General features: G+C 41.2%; 1 protein-coding gene across 2 annotated transcripts in view; it reads right to left on the reverse strand.

The window, feature by feature from the left end:
* Positions 1 to 6,519, reverse strand: part of col6a4a (collagen, type VI, alpha 4a) — a 105,874-nt gene extending 99,355 nt beyond the window's left edge. For both annotated transcript variants that reach the window (XM_088084720.1, XM_088084719.1), the window contains exon 1: positions 6,470 to 6,519. The gene's annotated coding sequence lies outside the window, so the exon portion shown is untranslated. The remainder of the gene's footprint in view (positions 1 to 6,469) is intronic.
* Positions 6,520 to 17,005: the final 10,486 nt, after the last annotated feature.

Genomic DNA, 17,005 nt, shown 5'->3' on the forward strand with positions numbered 1-17,005 from the left:
ATGTCCCAAAATCCTAGAAACATGTATGTGGCTGCTGCGACTGGCCCCTGGCCTCCAAACATTTTGCAAATGTGGCCCGAAAACGAAGCAAGTTGAGCGTCCTTGCCTTATCGAGTTTTAAATGACCTTAATGCATGTGAACGAAAATAACCAATCAGAGCGTCTTATGCAGCTGTCAATCATGTGGATCTCTGCTCATGAACTGCAGTCGAACTGTTAAACTAGGCAGCGCTGATCCAAAATGAATCAAGACTCTGTTAATGCATCGCCTGTTTCTCACCTCAGATGTTTTCAGAAACATATTTTAGCGTACTGTTTAGGTGTAAAATTACTACAAGTTACAACAGGTAACTACAATTAACAAATAATTTGTAGATTTTTAAAAGAATTTGAGGCTGCTCAGAGTTTTTCTGCAATGTCAGTGTTTTTCCATTTATCCATCACACTGTTTTGTACAGTTTTCGTGCTGATTAATCAGTAAACAAACCAAAGAGACTTCTTAATCTCAGACAAAGTTCAGCCCTGACACCAGATAAACAGGAAATAATTCATCAGTGCGGCTGAGAGAATCACCCGTCTGCAGACACAACGTGTGTGTGTGTGTGTGTGCGCTTGTGTGTGTGTGCATGTGTGTGTGTGTGTGTGTGTGTGTGTGTGTGTGTGTGTGTGTGTGCATGTGTGGTCCACTGTTTACATTAGCTCAGTTAACAGACTCAACATTTGGTTTGTGCAGTTTACATTCTGTGTGAAATCCTCCATCACACCTGCTGAGCTGCTTTAAATTTTTACCGTTTTTATCCTTGCAATATTGTTTTATTAATCTTAGACTACTGTTTTGTTTCATTGTATTTATTTGTTGTTTCTGTCGGTTATAGATTTTAGCGTCCCATCTTATTGTTGCTTACTGGGACCTCAGTGCTTAGACTGGTTTCCCTTTCATGAACCTCAAGTTTTCGAATGACAATAAACCTTCTTGAATACAATCTGAACGACTATCAGCACGAACCCACTGTTGTAGAAAGACTAAAATTTCACCGGCAGCCTTTTTCTGATTTTTTTCATTTTCTTTTTACAAGACTAACGTCAACTCATATGGGAAAATATAAATCAAACTGGAGACACACAGACACATTTCTGCTTCCACACGGACAGGGACCAGGACGCTCTGCTGCCAAGTTATGATTCATACTTAAGTCTAAGTTTTTCACAGAGACCAGATGCGTGTTCCATCTCAGCAGAGTTTCTGGGTAAACGGAGGAAATCGCTGGCAGAAAATCGAGTCAGCTGAGGGGAATCAGCTCCCTGAAGAAGCACGTGGAAGTATCTGAGGGGAGTGACCTGCATCCTGAAATCACAGCACCGCTGATCCTAATCTCACCATCTGACTGGCTCCTGCCTCTGTCGACTCTACACGCTAATGACTGTTCATTTAGAAATATAAACTCTGACCAAAAAAGGCCTCTCCCTCCCGTCTGTATCACACACACACACACACACACACAGTGACATGCAGCAGATCTATGATATACACACAGTAGAAAAATAGCATAAACACCTAATAAAAAGGGGTTTAAACTCTGAAGTAACCTCATCACAGTTAAGCCATGTTGACTTTATCAAAGTGTGTGTTTCTCCTCCATTAGTGTGTATGTGGTGTGTAGTGCTGATGTATGTGTGGTATGCACGGCCTGCAGCTGGCCTCTCACATCTGTTGACCTTTGACCTGGGCAGTGCTGACCTTTGAGAGCCAGCACCTGAAGCTTCTTGTTGTGCTGCAATTAAAGATAAAAGACAGAAAAGGAGTGTTTGTGAACGCAGCGCCGTGTTTGGAGATAAATCAGCAGCGTTATCGAGGAGCGGTCACCGTGACTCCTGCGACTGTGTCGGTTTTTTTGAAAATGATGTTATTTTTTAAATGTTATTTTTAGAACACTTTTCATATGAAGGATGCAGCTCCAAGCGCTTTACAATAAAAAATAAATGCAAAAAAAAAAAACAACATAAATGTTTTAGGTTGTTTATCAATTTAACTGATTGATTTTTTGCAGTCCTCAAAAACATCAATGGCACTTTTAAAAACTACTTTTGAGTGATGTGTTTCATTTTATTTATTAATTAATTAATTTTCTCTGCCCTTTGCAAAGTGTTTTTCAATATTAGCGCTATTACTGAATCATTTTTGTTCATTTTTGTTTTGTTTAACACTGATGATTGAGATTTGAATGCTGATGGTGGTTTACACCTGAAGAATTAATAACGGGGCACCTCAAAATTACAGAAACCACAGCAATGTGACAAGATCAGAATTGCACTGCTTTGCCGTTTTTTTCATCGACGAGTCTCTCTTGTGGCCAAAACAAGTACTGGCGTATAAATATTTGAGATTCGTGAAACAGAACGAGATGTACGCACTGCTGTCTACATCAGACAGAAGAAAGCGTATCCACAGATCTGTTTTTGTGCGTGCACACACTTTATGTTGTGAATCTACAGGTTCATGGAGCTGGGAGGTCAAAGACCATTAAAGTAGAGACAGTAGATGATGAGATAGTTAGTAGATGCAGAAATAGAGATGTAACAGTGACAGGCTGTGTGATCTCATGCAGCAGATGTTGTGCAGATGAGGGATGAATTATATCTTCAATAATCCTACTATAAATCATACAAGGATGCTTCAGTGCACCCAACACTGAAAGTGAACCTACAGAGATACAACAGAAGATAAAAACACACGTACAGTAGTGTAGAGTTACTGTGACGTACCACAAACACTTAAAGATCCTGTATGACGACTGTGATCGAACATTAGAGAAATATTAGCTCTCCGGGGACGACAGAAACAATCCCATCATTCTGCAGGAGATTAAAAAAACACAACCAGGCAGTGGAGTAACACCAGTCTGGACACATTATTCAACACGTTTCCATTCCCAAGTCGCCAAATAACTACACTTTTTGCTTCCCCTTGGGGTCTCACACCAACGCAGAGGGCATCCTTTAGCCTCTGTCTGTGCCGCACAGCTGTCTCCTGCACGAAACACGTATTAACACGTAGATCACGTTTTAAAGCCCTGACGAAGACCGGCAGCGCTCGAAACATGTTGGTTTTTTTAATGATTTAGCCACTATGGTAAAGGCTTTGTGATGTAATTCCTCCTCGTTTTTCAGGTTTTTCATATTTTTGGAGTGCCTTCCTGTTTATGTTGATGGTTCTCGTTTTCCATGAGCACGCAACGCAAGTTTTTGACCTACGTTCGATTATAGCCAACAGAGCTCATCTCTGTGTTTTTCTACGTAGATAACGTTGTCAAGCTGTTGTAATTACGTTCGTGTTACTTGGTGAGGTTGAGAATAAAAACATTTTCTGTTAAAATAAGTACCTAAAGTACGGCACACGCCTACGCAAGTTGAGCAACACTATGTTAAAAAAAAAAAACGCAAGTTACATCGTTAAAACAATACTGACTTAGTTTCTCACAAAAGTTTTCTGAGCGCAGGTCTGTGTTTGTTAGATCCATCTGCCCCCCTCCTTCCCGCCCTCCACGGCATTTCTCGCTCTGTATACGACATCGGTTCCTCTGAGTGTCAAATTTAGCCGAGGATGGCTTCATATTGGAGTTAGATGAAAGCTCAGTAATGCCGAAGGGTCCGTATCACACGCTGAGGGAACAAACGTCTGTATCTGATGACCTGGGAATGACAACGAGCCAAATCTGATAAAAGGCTGCCAGGTCTTCCCCCTGGTAATCTAACAAAACGTTCACAGGGACCCTGCACAGACAAACATCTAAGAATATTAATATTATGGACCTTTTTTTTAGTTCCAATAGAAATAATCAGTCGAGAATTGAGGGAATCAGAAAAATCTGTCTGCATTGAATTGACAGCCTGTTTGTAATGAGGGGATTTTTCTATAAATCAAATCAGACTGAATGAAGATGAAATCACCTTTGAGTGGCACAGACAAATTTTAGGTCCCTACACAAGTGTTATGTAATAAACACGAGTGTTTTTCTGCTCAGGAGAAAGTCCAAAATGTACAATAGAAAACAGATGAGCTGCATATGAAGGGGGTGGGTCTGGGGGTCGGCTGTATAGTGAATTGAGTCTCTGAAGTGCCGGGAGGCTGCAGAGATCTCAGTAACATCAAACGGAGCTGCCTGAAGTACGGAAGTTCAATAATGACAAACATACTGAGAGTATTTTAAAAATGTTGCGTGTGGTTTAAAGGTATCAAACAGGTTACAATCTGTTAGATAATCTGATGAAGTGTGCTTTGCTTCAAGTTTACACAGCAGATAATGAGCATATTCAGTAACAGAGCAGAGGAAACTGCTGCGCTCTAAAATATACAGACACACTACCTCACCTCTCTACAAGCCAAGCAAAAGTAAATCTTTAGTGCTTGAAAAGTAATTTCAAATATGAAAAATTCACTTGTTCGTATAGTTTTTGGATATCGCACATGTGACAACATAATTTTTTCATGGTCCTTGTTCTTAAACTCATGATTTGTTAATACATATTTTAAAATATTGCTAAATTTCACTAGATACTTTTAAGAAAAACCTGATTTCAAGACATGAAATGACAGTAGAGATCTCACCTCTCCTGGACCTACAGTGATCACTCTTTCTAAAGTTTCTGAGCCATACTGACATGGGATAAAACATGAAAACAAAGTTTAATTTCAACTTTGCTAGAAATCAAAATGACCAGAAAAACTAACATGTATCTATGTTAACATAGATACATGTTAGGCAAATCAATCATTAACGTGTTACATGTTTAAATTTGGTAAACGCCACTTTGTCCAGGATATTTTATATATCACAATTATTCCATTTTTACGATTTAACTTTCAAACTGCTTTATTAACTCATTGCAGATGTAAAGTCGCTCGCAAACATTGTTCCGCACCTTCTGACCTCTAAAACTCAGACTTACAGAATGATAACAGCCTGAATTTGTTGAGTTTTGTCATCAATTAACTTCCATACATTCTGATTCTGATTTGAATTTCTCAACAGTCTTTATCGTGTAACGCAAAAACTGAAAACAGCTTTACAATAAAACGGAAAAATCTCAGCACTGCATGTTTCAAAAGAGTTTGAACAAAAAACACAAGTGGTGGATTATTGGTGCTGCCATGTGTTTTGCATTGACAGTCTGGTATCGAAGACGCCACACGGTATTATGTGAAAACCCCACAGTGGACCGACGTGAGGGGAGACACATTTGAAACGCACATGTGAGGCTATAGAGGATGAGCAGTGCCAAACAGTTTCGCTCCTTCACACTGTACAGTGGGAAAAAAGAGAAAACACACTCAAAATATAAAACACTACCGTGCTGCGATTTGGGATTTTGGGCTTTTCTTTGCTTTATCCATGACAGTAAATGAAATGTCTTTGGGTGTTTTTACTTTCTGGAAAACTGTGAGGCTTAATTTTAATTTCTTTTTTAATTTTTATGTAAAATGCTATTAACGTAGAAAACAATCATTAGTTGCAGACCTTTATGGAGATGTTTTAAACGTGAAAAAACAGCAGTATGGTCCTTTAATAATAATAATAATAATAATAATAATAATAATACATTTTAGTTCCAGTGTAACTGATGTTTCCTGATTACATTCAGGCAAAGAGTTGACATTCATTCATTTATAGACAGCAGCTAATGTCATCTAAAGCTGAAATATAATCCCAAACTTTAGTTTTTACAGACTAATGTAACCCATAATAATGAGTAATAAAATCTGAGAGACTCTGAGAGAGTTAATAACTCCAGCAGCTGACTGACACAGTTCTAAACTTCAACATGAAGTTAAAGAAAAGTGAGCAGGAGAGTACATTACAGTTGCAAAATTATTGATTTCTGCTTCTTTTATACCTTAAAAATGGCTCCTATTCAAGACTGCTGTTACTCTGAAGACTTTATATGCAAAACATATTATACGCCATTAAAAATATGCACGAATATGTATGAAATATGCAGAATGTAAAAGCCTAAGTGATTACTATTAGACTTAAACTAATAAATGCATACAGTAATCATTTACACACATTTTAAAAAAGGACAACTCTCCCTCACATATTGAATATGATAGAAAATAAGGCTTAAATGTGCAGTATGAAGTGACTTCACAGGGTGGAACAACTGAATCTGATCCTAAATTAAATCTTTTCTGGCATTAATAACCCCAGAATGAAGTAAAAACAAGCCTCAGTTTATATTAAGGTGATGTATTGAGGTGATAAAGAAGCAAAGTCCATCCCACAGTAGCTGCAAGTTTAAACCATTGAGATGCAAATCAGCCTTTAAAACAAACTCCACTCTGCAGATCTAAAGGTGAGTCAGGTAAAAACACAAAGGTGCACAGTCCTAATGCATTTTAGAGTAGAGCTGTTTACTAATTCTGCACTGCTGGATGTTTCTCATTCATACATAGGAGTAAGGATTCACTTACAGGTCTGCTGCTCTGCGTCCGCACCCTCTGCACACTAAACACACCAGTCCTATAGCCATGTAGGGAGGTGTAGGCTTGTTTCAGCAGGAAACACCCCCCAGCTGTCCACTCCTCCCACTGGCCTGCACACTCTGCTGCAGAGGTGGAGGAAGTAAATAGTCATGTGTCAGTTACACAGAACTACAACTCAGTGTTTTATTAATGACCCCAAATTTATCATTGTGATTTAAATCTTTATCAAGAATATTTCTATTGAATTTGAACAAGTTTACACACTTTACGGAGCATAAACATGAAATCCAATCACAATCCTCCCAATTTCACTAACCCCAAATAACCTGCGACCCTCTTTCTGTGAGGGGACGGTGCTAACCACCACACCACTGCACTGTACCTCGATTTCCTCAAATCTGTGCACGCAGCCCTTACACTGATCAATATTTGATATTAACAATGACTCTGCAGATTCTGTGTAACACTGCGGTTACTGAAATATTCTGGTACTCTACGGAGCTTTTTAGCCTCTTTTAGCTGATGAAGAGCTCGTCGGGCCCCGACACGCTGAGTCGATTCAGCTCAATTTAGCCCATTCTGTTTTTAACAGACCAACACCTACAGACACCAGGAGACACCACAGACACCAGGAGACAGCACAGACATCTACAGACACCAGGAGACACCACAGACACCAGGAGACACCACAGACACCAGGAGACACCAGGAGACAGCACAGACATCTACAGACACCAGGAGACACCACAGACACCAGGAGACACCAGGAGACACCAGGAGACAGCACAGACATCTACAGACACCAGGAGACACCACAGACACCAGGAGACACCACAGACACCAGGAGACACCAGGAGACAGCACAGACATCTACAGACACCAGGAGACACCACAGACACCAGGAGACACCAGGAGACACCAGGAGACAGCACAGACATCTACAGACACCAGGAGACACCACAGACACCAGGAGACACCACAGACACCAGGAGACACCACAGACACCTAGAGAGGGCTTTTAAGCTGCAGACCCTGCAGACCTTTGTTCTGGACCAACAGACAGCACCACCAGTTGTGATTTATCGACTGGTGGCTGCCTTTACAGCGGGGAGGATGCTCCCAGAGACGAGTATTTTGAAACACGATCTTTTCCTAATCATAACCAAGTGTTTTTTGTACCTCGACATAATCGCAGGTTAACCACAGCGCTGTAGAAACATTAACTTTCAACACGTTTGCTACATTATGATGTGCAAGTGTAACGTATCTGTGGTTTACAGAAACATACAGTGCCAACATTTTTTGGCAACTGGGTTGCGATGACACTGGTTAAGGTTAAGGTTGCAGCCTTTAATAAATGTACCTCTTAGTAGTGTGTGTGTGTGTGTGTGTGTGTGTGTGTGTGTGTGTGTCTGCGACAGCTTAAAGTATAATACTGATGTCAGGCTTTGCTCAGCCTGAAAAACTGCAGACTTCGTTGGACGTTGTCCAGGTAGAGCTCGAACACCACTGACTCATGAGGGTTCTGCACTGTTGTGGATCCAGACCCGCCCTGTCAGGCAGTCTAGGTCCACACCAGAGTTTGATTGACGCCGGACTAAATGAACTGAACCGATAACACCTAAATCATTTTGAACCAACCCCGATAAGTCGAGTGTGAGAGCACCTTACTCTAACTGCTCCAACTTCTTTTTTGTCTCACATCATCGGCTGATGGCGTGTTTCCTGTGGGAAAACCCTTTTCTTCAGAGGAACTGGGAACTGCAGTCCGGGCTCACTGTAGGTGATCCAAGGCACTGCCTGAGAGTGGGCCCTTTGCTGGGGCCCCACCTTTTCCTTGGAGCCCCACACAGGAAGCATGTCTTGTCGTATCGTGGTCGGTTGTGTCTCTGAGGCTGCAGACACGGTTCCTGCTGCAGATAACGATTCAGACTTTAACACTTTCCAAGTTCTCTGCTGCTCTTCTTTTTCCACACACTGGCTCTCTATCGCCATTAAAATGACATTATATTCATTTGGAACATTAATAATTAAATCACTTTCAGTTTCATGAATTTTTCATGCGACCAACTACTTTAAATGTTAATCTAACACCAGAGTGAAACTGGTCTCTGTGATGGAAAGTTTAAAGGCGCCTGTAATCACACCAGTACGACTGCACATCACTGCATCAATATGATGAGGTGCCTGTCAGAAAAAAGACTTTTAAAAGATGCGATTTTAATTAATCCCTCCAATCTGACATGACGTCATTACATCAGGTCAAAGGGTTGGCTCGGGGCAGCTAACAGTAAATTTGGGAAGAGATTTCCTGTAGCAGGAGCTACTCAATAACGCAGACAGGCTGAGAAAAAACAGAAATGTGCCAGGACAGTTTTGGAGCAGCTTTTTAGATCCATAAAATATCTTTAACACTTCGAGAGCACATCCATCGTCATGGAGTTACATAACAACTCGGACGCCGAGCATATGTAACGTTATCCAGGACACATGAGTGACTTAAGCCATCAGACAACTGGTGTCAGACACCATCCAAAAGGAAATATTCGAATTTTGGCAGATGCAGTTCAGAGACAGATTGAGTCTGAGACAAGAGAGCTACAGTCTTTGGATTAACTGAACCAGCGATGTGACTTCATCTGAGCAGTTTAACTGCAGCTCCTCAACTCATTCATGGGAATTCATGTTCAAATCGGAGGCTTCTGCAAACTCCAATGTGCCACATTTTTACCTTATTATTTAGCAAATCTGATGAAACTTTATTTTTCAACAGTGCTGTGGTTACCGTGTGGTTAGGTGTAGGCACAAAAACCTCTTGGTAATAGTTTAAAAAAGGTCATATTTTGACCTAAAATACCCAGTTTTTGATGGCACAACGGAAACGCCACAGATGAACGCAGCCGGTTTTGTTTATCAGTCTTGAACAGCGGTTTGCAGCTGGCTTCTCTAAACATGTGCACATATATAGTCATGTACTGACATGTATCCTGCATAGCACCTTTAAGCAAAAACATGTTCCTGTGTGCATGCCTCAGGTGCTAAAAAGTTCAAATTATGCCAAATGATACAGAAGGCATAAAGTGTGGGAAAATGTTAAAATGTGCACACAACATTAGCACAGCTCACAGACCAAAACATTCACTTTTATTCCACATTTTATGCACTCTGTCACCTTTTGGTTGTGTAAAAACTTTTTATTGCATCTTAAGGTTTTTTGGGGTTTCTTTCTTGCATTTTGCAGGCTTTATTTTCCTTTGTTTTGGACTGTGTACTGGGAGACATGCAAATGATGGTCTAATACTTCCTGAAAAGCTTAAATTCAAGAGCTTAAACCTCTTCCCGCTGTTAACCGCTGACCCCACTTAACTTATGTTTTCCTATTAAATATGTTATAAAGCAGATGTTTGTGCTGGGAACAGTGTGTGTGTGTGTGTGTGTGTGTGTGTGTGTGTGTGTGTGTGTGTGTGTGTGTGTGACAGAGAGAGAGAGAGAGAGTCTATATGTTTACTTTGGCCAACAGACACTGTGGCTGATATCTGGAAATGTGAACATGCAGGATTTTTTTGTGGAAAAGTATTTGGTTTGGCCACTGAGAAGAGAAGAAGGAGCAGGAGGAGCAGGAGGAGCAGGAGAAGAAGGAGGAGGTGCTGAAAAGTACTGAAGAAGATTGCAATGAAATATGTGAGGATGTGTTATTCTGTTAAACCCGTGTGTGTGGCGGTCAAGTCGTCAGCAGTAAAACATTATAACAGAAGACCTAACGTGGGAAACATTTCATATTTTGAGACGGTTTAAACTTTGTGGTTCGTTGAGTATGTTTTACAGCTTATGAAATTAAATTATTATGGAGAGAAGTTTGTGTGGTATAAAAATGGCTGGTCTGTTTTTCTACTTTGTTTACAGACATCACTGATGTAAATAAACAATATCACGTCACAAAACGTATGAATGTAATCTGTTACTTAACATTTTGTTTTGTTTGTTTGGTGCACACAAATAATTCATTTGAGAGCATGAATTTGTCAAGTCTTTAAAGCAAAAATTAGTGATTCAAGAGCACAAATAAGTATTTTAACCCCTCCATGACCCGCTCTGCAGCTGTTTCAGAAAAAAAACATGTTTGGTGCTCCAGCTCTGAATCACTTCTCTTGCATTCATAATAGTCCAAATATTCTTCCATGTAACTCAGTGTGTGACTGTAGGAGGGGTGCCATCAGTTCCACAGAAAACAGTCATCCTGAATCATCCTCCGGAGGAATAAACATCAGCAAACTCCTCATTCAGGTCCACACATCTGTTTGGCTTTTTCCAGTTTGGGCACATTTTATGCCAGTAAAAGCAAATCATCTAAAGTGGGCGACGCAAAACCCAGAATGGCTCAGTCCAGAGCCAGTACCTAACCTGTGCTGGTAAATAAAGTCCCCAAAAATATCAAAGAAAAAGACAAGCTCCTTCAAATTCAGTGAAAGTCTCACATTCGATCTCATCTCACATCGGTCACCAGCAGTCAGTCATACCGGGACAGTTGGACAACGCTGGACAGACTTACAGAAAAAAAGTCAGATGTCTGAAATAGTTAAAAAAAAATGTGAAAATGACCCCAAAAAGTCACATACCAGATATGCTTAAGGAAACTGGCATTTCACAAATCCAGAACAAATCACCTGAAACCTGTGAGTAACAGCCCAGCTGTTCCGGCTGCTGTTACTGTCACCTGCACGATAACATAGTGGCCAACTGTCCTGTTATTTTAGGTGCGTCAGTTAAAAACGGACGTCCAACGATGGCCGACAGTGTTTAAACTACAAAAGACGTGCCCCTCTGCAGGCGGTTTCAGTGATCAGATTGGAAATGCATCCCGGTGGCCTTTTAGATTTGGTGCTTATCATTGTGATGAGATCACCTGAGAGGTCTAATATTCCCCTCCCTGTCAGACTGAATAATTAAGTGCAATGAAATGGTTATTAAATGTGATTATGAGGCGACGTCAGCACTTTTATATGCTCCTCTGACTGTCTGCTGAAACAGACATAATAAACCAAACAAAAACTAAACAATGAAACTAAATGACCTCAGCTGAGCTTCTCTTTTTGTCTGTGTTAACTGACCGTTGTGTTCGAAGCATAACAGACTCTGGGGTGTAACCATACAGAGAAAATAATTTATTTACCACAGCTGCTGTTTGTGTCCATTTTAACAGCTCTTCAGCCTTAAAACTGCCCACTCTTACTCATCAACAACTGTGAGGATATTTTAGAGTTGTTGAAAGTCTCCCAGCTGATCCTGAGCATTACTTTTAAAGCCAAAATTAAAAATTAAAAACCGTGAAGGAGGTCAACGGTTTGGCTAAATGATGGCCAGCATCAGGAGACTGTGTGCTGGCCGAGCGGCGTGACTGAAGGGTTAAAGGTCAACCTTTTGATCTGGTTATGAGAAATATGCGAGCCAAAAATCTCACAGTATGACATCATGTAAATACGATACTTAAACAACTACATATGTACAGTTAAACATAATTATCCCACGTTCAGTATCTGGCAGAAAACATTCGTTACAGTGATCATTCCCACATGTGTAGGTATTGTAAAAATCTGAACAGCTACATGTTTTTGGTATTGTGTGACATTTTAATGTGTGCCAGCTCTCCCTGAGCGCCCGTCGGCCCACAGCGGCTCTGAGAGCAGCCTCCTCGGTCATGACGGTGGACCAGCTCTCAGCTGAGCGTACACACAGCAGGAAACACTCAGAGGCTTGATATGTGTCTGAGTAAAGAGCAGATCATCCCTGCAGCTGCTGCCGGCCCCGGCCTGCTGCTTCTTATCAGCCCACAGACTCTAAAGCTCCACAACCACCAACAAGACTTTAGATGTACAGCCGCGATAAGATGAAACAGACTTTAGGATTCCTGAAGCCTAAACACTGCAGCTCCTTCCACCTACACAAAGCAATATTTGTATTGTTTGCTGTCATAAAGAAGCACAACACTGGATAATAGATAGATTATGATTACAGCTCCCACTTGGCAAAACCCAAAAAAGCCCACAAGAAGATAAAAACTTGCGTGGGTGTGAACCAATACATATACAGACATGATAAACAATTCAGCTTGCTCATGTTTGCTGCAACTAGAACAGAAAAAAGACAAGAAGTGGAGGAGAGGGAAGTGAAAACTCTGCAGAGAAAACTGAACTGGACAGGAGGAAGGTGGACATCAGCTGAGCTCTGAGCTGAATCCTGAGGAGCTGGATCATACGCTGATTTTGACTGCACCGAATTCAGAACCATCATAATGCTCATGGATCACTGATCTCTACTGTTTGTTTACTCAGTCCCTCCAGGTTTCTGTAATGTCACATTTGCAACAGAATTCTGCACAACCTTCCAATTTTGTCCAATCACCATGACTTCATCACAAATTTGACTCATTTCATTTTACAACTGCACACAGCATATTGATCCACTCAGCCCCTCTCTTTCTCTTCTTGGCAATTTTAAGCCAATACTGGCTATACAGTATCCTCCCCAGATCCAGACATTAGGACAAGAGAACGCAGGCAACACACACACGTACAATCAAGCTACAACTAACGTGCAGTATACACCCCAACAGTATTACACAATGCCCTGAACCCAGGTGTTTCATGGATGCTCTACCTACCAGAATTACACTAAAGTGCTATAGAGATTATCGCACAAATGCCCTACACATAATAACTGCACACAAACTCTGCACAAGTCAATTCATAGACTCCACAGATATTGCACCAAGCCCTTTAAGATCCGTATGGACTAGCAGTGAGTAAATCTGAAGACTGAAAAGATTAAATATCACAATAAAATATTAAAATAACAAATATTGCTATTGTAATGTACATCCCAGCCTTTAGCGCCCTGGAAGGCTCTAATCAGGGCCTAAACTTCAGTGTGGGATTGCAGGTTTTGCACATTGTTTTATTAATTACCACTAATCCAGCACGTTATGTGAGAAAATCCCTCACAATATGTCTTAGAAATTTCAGCCAATGTTTGTATGAGTGTGGTATGTGACTGACTGGCCTGAACTCAGCATCTGAAGGACCGACTTCCTCCACGTGCACAACACTCCTGGCACTGTCTCTCCGTCTCTACGGCAGGCCGCCGGCCCCCTCTGCTGTTGCAGTGTCTCTCTGTAGCATGTGATGAAGGCATGTGAGCATGATGGACCGCTGGCCTAACCTGAAAGAACTTGTGTTCAAACCGCACATGTAGCCATTAAAATCTGTGTCATAAACAACCACAAAATTTAACCAACCAAAAAATGACTTGAGTCCAACCCCAGTCTGATGTCTCGATTAGAAAACGAACTGTCCAACAGGATCGTGTGGCCCATCAGTCTCCGTTCGTACTGCAGCTGTTTAGTCTTTTCTGCCTCTGCAAACATGGTCTGTGGTCACAGCTCTCAAATAACTTTACAAGCTTAATGTTGTTCCCTCTGCCATTTCTGACACTGAGGTTTTTGATATACTGCAGACAGTGCCTTTTACTCTTTGTTTTAACATGTTCAAGAAGCATTAAACTTTGTTTTTAATGTTCAGCTCTTCAAAAATGTCTCTCTCCCTGCACTTGCATTGTGAAGCTCCATCTTAAACAAACTTCAGGTAAATTGAAGCACATTGTGCTGATAATAGGCCAACCTCTCCTGACTGCAGGACTCTGACTTCAGCTTCTGTCAAACTTCTGTGCTGTTAATCATTTTACTCAGGAATTGAAAACTTTTGAGTCAGCCTACTTTTCCTATAGCTGCCAACATCCTGCCGACATTCACAGTTAGAGAAAGGCTGAAAATAAGCTCATGTGCCTGCGGCCCCAGGCCCCCAAAACATTACATCTGCCCCTGGTAATAATAATGAGAGCTCAGCGCGAGCGGCTGGATGAGACACGGAGCGATGCGTCCTGCTGTTTCTAAATAATTCATCCAAAGTCTGATTAAACCAAATGCAAATGTGTCTGTTTCAGTGCTGTGGCTGTCAAACACTCAGCTGTTCTACAGTCAAAGTCATTCACTGCTTTTGGTTTACCGTGGCGCTATTCTTATTATCATTGGCTGTTTGTGTTGTCTGTCAAAAAACGGCTGGAATGCGTTTTATCGACATTCTATCGACATTCTATCGACTATGTCTCATAATTCAATTGAGGAAAAGTTATTTCGTGATTTATATCATTTTCTTTTTATCACCAATCCCTACTGTAATGAAAACAAAATCAGGATATATGATGTTAATTTTCTCTGCAGCAAGTCTAAAGTCTGTGCGAGATGAGTTTCACAGAAACAAACAGAAATAAATATTCTATCCTGTTGAAAATAGTTAATAGAGTTAATGGGAAATGATCAGTGATTTGTGGTTAACGGGCTGCAGAAACATCAGTGTAATCCCTGAACAGTTTAAAATAAATGTTCTCTCTTCCTCTGAAGTTCCTCACTCTCAGACATCTTGAACTGAATCAGCCACTAAAGTGCAGCTTTAGTGAAGCTGAAGCCCTTTATTGTGTGTTTTGGCGGCCTGTGAGACGATTCATTACAGACTGAGGAGGTTTTATTAGGTTCCCAGTTTTGCTCCACTGTGACTATTAAACAATAACAGTCTTATCTTTCCTGAATCTCTCTCTGCAACACTTCACTCCAGACCACCACATCTCAGCATTTACTGCCCAGATTATCATCAAAGTCTTTGCGGATGTTCGTTGTCTCCAGGGGATGATTCATAATCATTTTGGTGAATGGGTGGACCTGCACTTGTATAGCGCTTGTCTAGTCTTCTGACCGCTCAAAATGCTTTCACACGACGAGTCACATTCACACACACATAAACTGGTGGCCAAGGCCACTCAGTTTTAAACCTTTCATACACATTTACACACTGATGTAATAGCGATTGGGAGCGATATAGAGTTCAGTATTTCGCCCTAGGATACTTCATGTTGACTGGAGGATTCTGGGTTCTGAGTTTCTGGACTTTTGTGAATTGCAACAATCATGCTGATGTGTCAACAATTATACAATTTACCCATTCCTGCTCCACACAGGGTGAACTTTTTACATTTATCTTTTCTCTCCTCTGGCGCCACCCAGAGGAAAAATGACCATTTTGAATACATCATCAGATTGTTGTTTATTCTTGGGACCATAATGCACAGGGGGGGGGCGCGAGCAGCACTTTAGACTCTTAAAAAACATACTGCACTGTCTGTATATCAGTTACTCACCAAGTGTTATCTTGACTTTGTTAATACATTTTTAGTAAACAGAGACCACGTTTAACATCAAAACTACATCTTAACATCTGTTTCCCAGCCCTCACACAACTCCTGCAGCATAATCCAGGTCTCACTTATCCCGCTGTGTGCTCAGCACGTCCTAAACAGATGCACTTTAACTAAAACAGCATGACTCGAAACACTACTGTCTAGCGTGCCGAGTGTGCTCTGAGCATGCGCATGCATATGAGCTCCGCTTCAGAGGAGTTCAGTCACAAGCTGTGCCCAAGCACGCTACTCAGCCGTGCATGCAACTTTCTTTATTGACGTGTTTTAAATCATAATGTTTCAGTTTAAATACATGTGTTTGGGACCAGAGTTTGTAAACAGATGTTTGCTTTGCTGTTAATACACGTGATCCCTGTTTATTTCAATTCGCAAGGACGTCCCCCTTTTTTGTATTTGCTGTTCACGCATGCGTTCTCCACGAATTCAAAGTAACATGCGATGAGGAGCTGATATACAAATGGTAATTTTGCAGTCAAGTATTCCTTTGAGCTGGATTTATACCTCTGCAGAGGTTACACTGCACCGGCGATGTAACTGCTATGTGCGTTGGCTTAGAGGTTGCGCCGAGGTCGGCGGCACAGTTGATGTTCGACTGTACGTCTGAGCTTTGGCAGCGACAGAGATATCATGTGGGGCCTGTAAACACTGTGACTGGCTACTTGTGTTTTTCTCATTCAAGTCTCTAGTGTTGATGAGATTGTTGAGAGCGCAGACGACATGAAGCCAGTTAAAGAAAGACACCAATTTCCAATAACACACATTTAGAAAAAACCTTAATCTGCAGACCTTCTGTACTCCAAGATCACTGCTTTGCACGAACAAATAACTGTGAACACAACAACTGCACACCAGCAGTCTCCTGTGAAGGAATTTAAGACAAGACGAAATAAAACTACGTGGATGTAACTCCAGCTCAATAAGTTTGTGTGTGGCCCAACTTCGCTCTGTTTCGCAAAGCAAATAAAAGAATGCAAACACAGTTACGTCTGGGCTGATAATTAAAGCAAGACACGGCCCGACCATCTGCGAAATCAGTCGGGAAACACCCAACCAGAGATCAAACCTACGCTGTCGGTACCTGCGCCAGAGTAAGTAAATAAATCCTGCAGCAGTCCTGTTCTTGTTACTCCAACACTTTTCTATCATCACCTCCTCCACTGACAAGCTTTTTTAACTGTTAGTTGTCTGTAACAGTGATTTTTTACAGTTGAATCTCTTTCT

Source organism: Plectropomus leopardus, chromosome 11 (assembly GCF_026936395.1).
Source record: "Plectropomus leopardus strain MGB_pleo_1.0 chromosome 11, ASM2693639v1, whole genome shotgun sequence".
NCBI classification, from domain to species: Eukaryota; Metazoa; Chordata; class Actinopteri; order Perciformes; family Serranidae; genus Plectropomus; species Plectropomus leopardus.